A 5,190-nucleotide genomic window follows, 5' to 3' on the forward strand; every position below is an offset into this window, starting at 1 on the left:
TCACTCTTCCAAGGCCCCCTCTCAACAATTTTCTTCCAGAAACACATGTGGCTGTGGTGGTGGATGACAAAAAGTGGGTTAAGATATGCCATCTTCAAGAAATCCTATCATGCAAATGGATAATTTTTGTTGTCTTTTTTAGTCTAGGTTTGTTTTAGTCTATGGTCTATGCAGTTTCATAGTATACTAGATTTTTGGTCATTAGTCTACATAGTTCTTCTTTGCTAGTATATACAAAGTGTTTAATAGTGTTATGTATATCTCTTTTTGTAAATTCCAATGAAGTATGCTATGTATATGGATTGGTATATAATAATTTTTCTTCATCTAGTTCAGTCTACAGGTTTATTTCTGTATAAGTGTTCTCTATTTACCAACTATTGCCATCATGGCTCATTTTGTATTACAGTATTATATTTAATATATATAGGCTTCTTACCTTTTGTTCAAAAGATAAATAAAAATTAATTAATATGTTTTTTAATGCGATTTTAAAATTAAATGTTATATAGTAAATTTAGTGGCATAGATTAAACATAGATAACTACTATTCTGACAATAGTTCAGGTTGCATCCTCTAGCACTAATGGTGTATATGATGAGAAAATAGACCTGCCTTCTCCACTAGAGGTTACCACTTTATCAAATGTTGATTCTTTGTGTTGTATGTCAACATGTTTATCTAGTGATCTTCTTGGTACATTTTAGGCCTTATTGATAGTCATTGAAATTCCCCTTAGCAACATTGGTAGACACATCTGCCACATTCTCTCATGCACATTAGGGTCATAGGGTCTATAGAGACAAGATGATATTCCAACACCTCCTACAACATATGCTCCTACTCATTCCCTACAACACTTCCTATAAAACCCCCCTACTTAGCCCCCCACAAAACATCGTCTATTCACCAATTTTCTTATACATGAGATGCTTGATCCAAATGCCTTATCATTATATGATTCAAGAATGAGTTAGATTGTAGAGATTTACATAGCACATACACACAGACAGACATACACATTCACATACACATGGACATGCACATTCACATGCACATGCACATGCACATGCACATGCATATACACATACACTTACACATACACATACACATACACATACACATATTGTTGGTACATGATAAAGGTTACTACATATTTTTGTCATTGATGTCAAAGAGACATGGAACCTACAAGGAAAAACACTATTGGTATATATGAGACAGTATCAAATAGGAAGGAGAGTTACTAGAATGAAGTCATACCTATTGATATTACATGAGTTATCAAAAAGGAGACTACACTATCAAATTATAGGGAAGTGAGATATTGAATAAAGGAAATTTTACATAACACAAATGACAATATGCAAAGATAGCTTATGGAGAAAGTGTAACACCCCACCAGGGAACCCAAAAGAAAATAAAGTGTCACTAAGTCTTCCAAACATTTTATTTGGAAAGATTAAAATAATAAGAGATAATATAGTGGAAGCAATAACTTACATACATACAACCAATCCATAAACATATTACATATCTTAAGGGTTCCATGATGTTGAATTACATACATAAGTTATATTACTACTAAATTTGATACATAACAAAATCCACATCATAAAATAACTACAAGTACTAATCCATTTAAGGGGATGAGGTCCCCCATTTGTGGCCTCACTGGTTCATAGCTCCAAGTCAAAGCATTTACCCCTCTAAAAAAATAAATTACTAATCCATTGAAATAATATACAATTACATAAGATGCCACATGGCATAACCAAAAAAAATAGTCATCTGCTATACAAGTCATAGGGTATGAAAAGCTCAAAGAATATACATCATCTCATAAGATCTCTAGATAATCAAGTGCAATACATCAAAAAATAACCACCAAACATAAACACAAGATCCAAATGAAAGAAAAGACTATACAAGTACATCCAACAACAACATCTAGCTATTGAATCTCAATGGTATAAGAAAATCTACCACCTAACCTCATGGAACCTAAATGGACCACTCCCATTGTGTAAAGGAGATAATCTCAAGTACCATACATATATCAATCCAAAAGTCATAACCAATATCTAGGTCAAGGAAAACCTGATAAAAATCTATCTCAAAAGTACCAAGGCACAAGTAAAATCTAATCCTAGAGGCAACAAAGACATGTAGGAAATCTTCTATGTAAGTGGGAAAGTGTCATTGCATTAGTCAACTCTAAAAATACCCTAGAAGCCTCTCTAGACTCTTGCCCCTTAGTGACTCTATGTGGCATCAATAACCTTTCTTATAGACAAAGCATACTAACAAGGAAAGGTTGATATTTCATGAAGGGATAAACAAGATTAAGGAGAAAATATAAGGTATAAAGGTTAACTACAAATTGTATGAGAGAGAGGAAAAGTGACAAGAGAGATTAACCATAAATAAAATTAAAAAGAAGAACAATTGAAAGGATTTGTTAATATTGGAAGGAAACATAATCAAATCTATTATCTTGTAAGGAATCCTAAGTAGTTTTCTACAAGGTATTTTAAACCTTTTAACATGGTAGTCTTTGACAAGATTGTTAAGTTCATGTATGAACTTGTTATAAATCCTTTAATAGGGTGAATGTCACATAGGAAGGATAAAATCTCCTTATAGAGTAGTCTTAATAGGCTAATAATACAACTCAAATTGTATTAGTCACTCCTTACCAGGAGGTCATTTAAAAGGTGAACATATTGTAAGCCCTAATAATTTTTTTTTCTGTTGCAGTGAATAATTTGTGGGTATCATCTCCACCATAGTTTTTTCCTTTGATCAAGGGTTTCTGAATGATCAAAAATTCACATGTTATGGTAATGTGAATCTATGTGTATGACTTATATTTACTTTATGTTTTTTATTTTTAGCATATAAGTAATACTAACAATGTTATTGGTGAACATTATAGTAAATGTGATATGATAAAAGTAAGATTTGTCAAAATGATAAGTACTGATCAACCCCCCTTATTAATACTTAACCTTTCCAATTAACAATTGGTATTAGATATTAGTTCTTTGGAAGGGAAGCCTAACATCTTGAGAGTAGATCTAGAAAATGGAAAGGTACATGAGAAAAATACAATTGGAAGAGCCATGGGTGAAGCAATTGCACATAATGAAGATCTAAAGAAAAATGTTGAAAACCTCATTTGCAAAACAAAAGGAATTATCAAAGCATTTACAAATGAGTCTTGAAGATCTTAAGTAATTATTGAAGGAACATACATATTATGAAGAAGATAATACAATAGTTGTAGATTTAATGGAAATAAATATAACTCTCGAAGAAAATCTAAATGAAGTTCGAAAGGAACTTGAAATCCTAGTCTTTAGGATGACAGAAATACTCGAAAGAATGAAATCTATCGAGGAAGAAAAGGAAAGCCTTGAAGATGATAAGTGATATCTAGGAAAAATGAGTAGAGATAAAGAAAACATCATTCTCCAATTGCAAAAAGAAAATAACACATTGAATAGATACATGAATTAGCCAAATACTTGCTGAGAATGGAAAACTAAGAAAAGAAGGTGAACACCTGAAAACTAATCTGAGGGTTGAGAAAGAAGTGAATGAGAGACTTACAAAATTTGATATAAGCATGAAAAATTTGATGAACAACTAAAGAATCAAAGAATATTAGGAAACACAACTAGTCTTGGTTACTTTGGAAATAACAAATTTGAGATTGACAAATCTTCCAGATCGGTAGTAGAGGAGCTACTGCACAAAATCAACAAATCAATTAATATGCATGGTAATAAACCTACAAAGCCTACTTGTTACAAATGCAAAAAGTATTGACATACATAAAATACATGTAGAAGAAAATTGGTGAGCACTTTGAAAAGTACACCTTTTAATGGTTACTACTACAATTTTAAAAAATATGGACATAAAAGAGAGTGCATGTCAAAAGAAAATAACATTTTTTAAGAAGGAGAATTTACAAGATGTTGTTATACATGCAACCAATTTGTTCACAAAGTTTACATTGTAGATTTAGAGCATCACCAACAAGGAAACTAATAGGCACAATATGCAACAAATATGGATAATTTGGTCATATAGAAATGAATTAGGAATTGAGAGACTCAAGAGGTAGCATAGGAACATGGAGATCAACATGAATGTCATGTTAAAACTATTATAAGTATGATAATACAACATAGAACTATAGGTACAAACAGATCAATAATGAATTCTATAAAGGAAAGGTAACAACAAATCAAGAATCAACCAGAAAAATATGAAGAAAATTTTGGTTAAAAAGGAAGACTTGAAGACATCCATCAACAACTCTTCAAACTCAAGTCAAGAAGATGTTGGAAATATAAGAGGAATAACTGAAAGGAGAGAGGTGAATTAGATACCACTAAAATAAATCTCAGATCCCTTAGATGTCAACATAAAACACAAACTTCATTGAAAATACTGATGCTCGAGAAACACACAGGCACTTGGTTTACAATAGTAAATACTGTAACTCGACAAGCACTAAAATAACAATCGTAATTGACAAATGATTATCATAAAAATATTAAGATATTATCTATGATTAACCTTACTTAACACCAAGATTTAACATGGAAACCCAATCTAGGAAAAATCACCAATTGCAACTAGTTACTAATTTTCACTCTTCTAAAGCGAGCCTTATTAGGAGCCAACCCTATTAAAGGTTACAAAACAAACTTTTAGGTGTGACCCTATTAGAGGATTTAATCACCCTATAAGGAGTGGCTTTGTTAGAGGTCTTTAGACACTTTAATATAGAAATGCCACCTTATTAGAGGATTTACAAATAGCTGTTAAGCCAACTTTGTTAGGAGATTTAGACTACTGCTACAATGGTTAGAGAGTAACAATGAGATGACCTAATTTTTGATGCAAATAAATTGCCAATTATAGATCTCAATTATGGCTTGTATACTTGATCCTTTCTGATCGAATGTATCTTTGTAACCCCACAAGGATATTCTCTTTATCCTTCTAATTCTCTTCCTCTAAGCATCTTCTATTCTTCCATTCACTTGCAAACATTCAATATTGAATTTGACCTTATCTTTATATCATATGCATTGTCAAGTCATCTTTAATATAACTTAGAATAATTAATATTCATCCCCTCAATCATCTAGAACCAACAAAAAAATCTA

The sequence above is a fragment of the Cupressus sempervirens genome, chromosome 8 (genome assembly GCF_028749045.1).
Source record: "Cupressus sempervirens isolate cs-2001-9-10 chromosome 8, ASM2874904v1, whole genome shotgun sequence".
NCBI classification, from domain to species: Eukaryota; Viridiplantae; Streptophyta; class Pinopsida; order Cupressales; family Cupressaceae; genus Cupressus; species Cupressus sempervirens.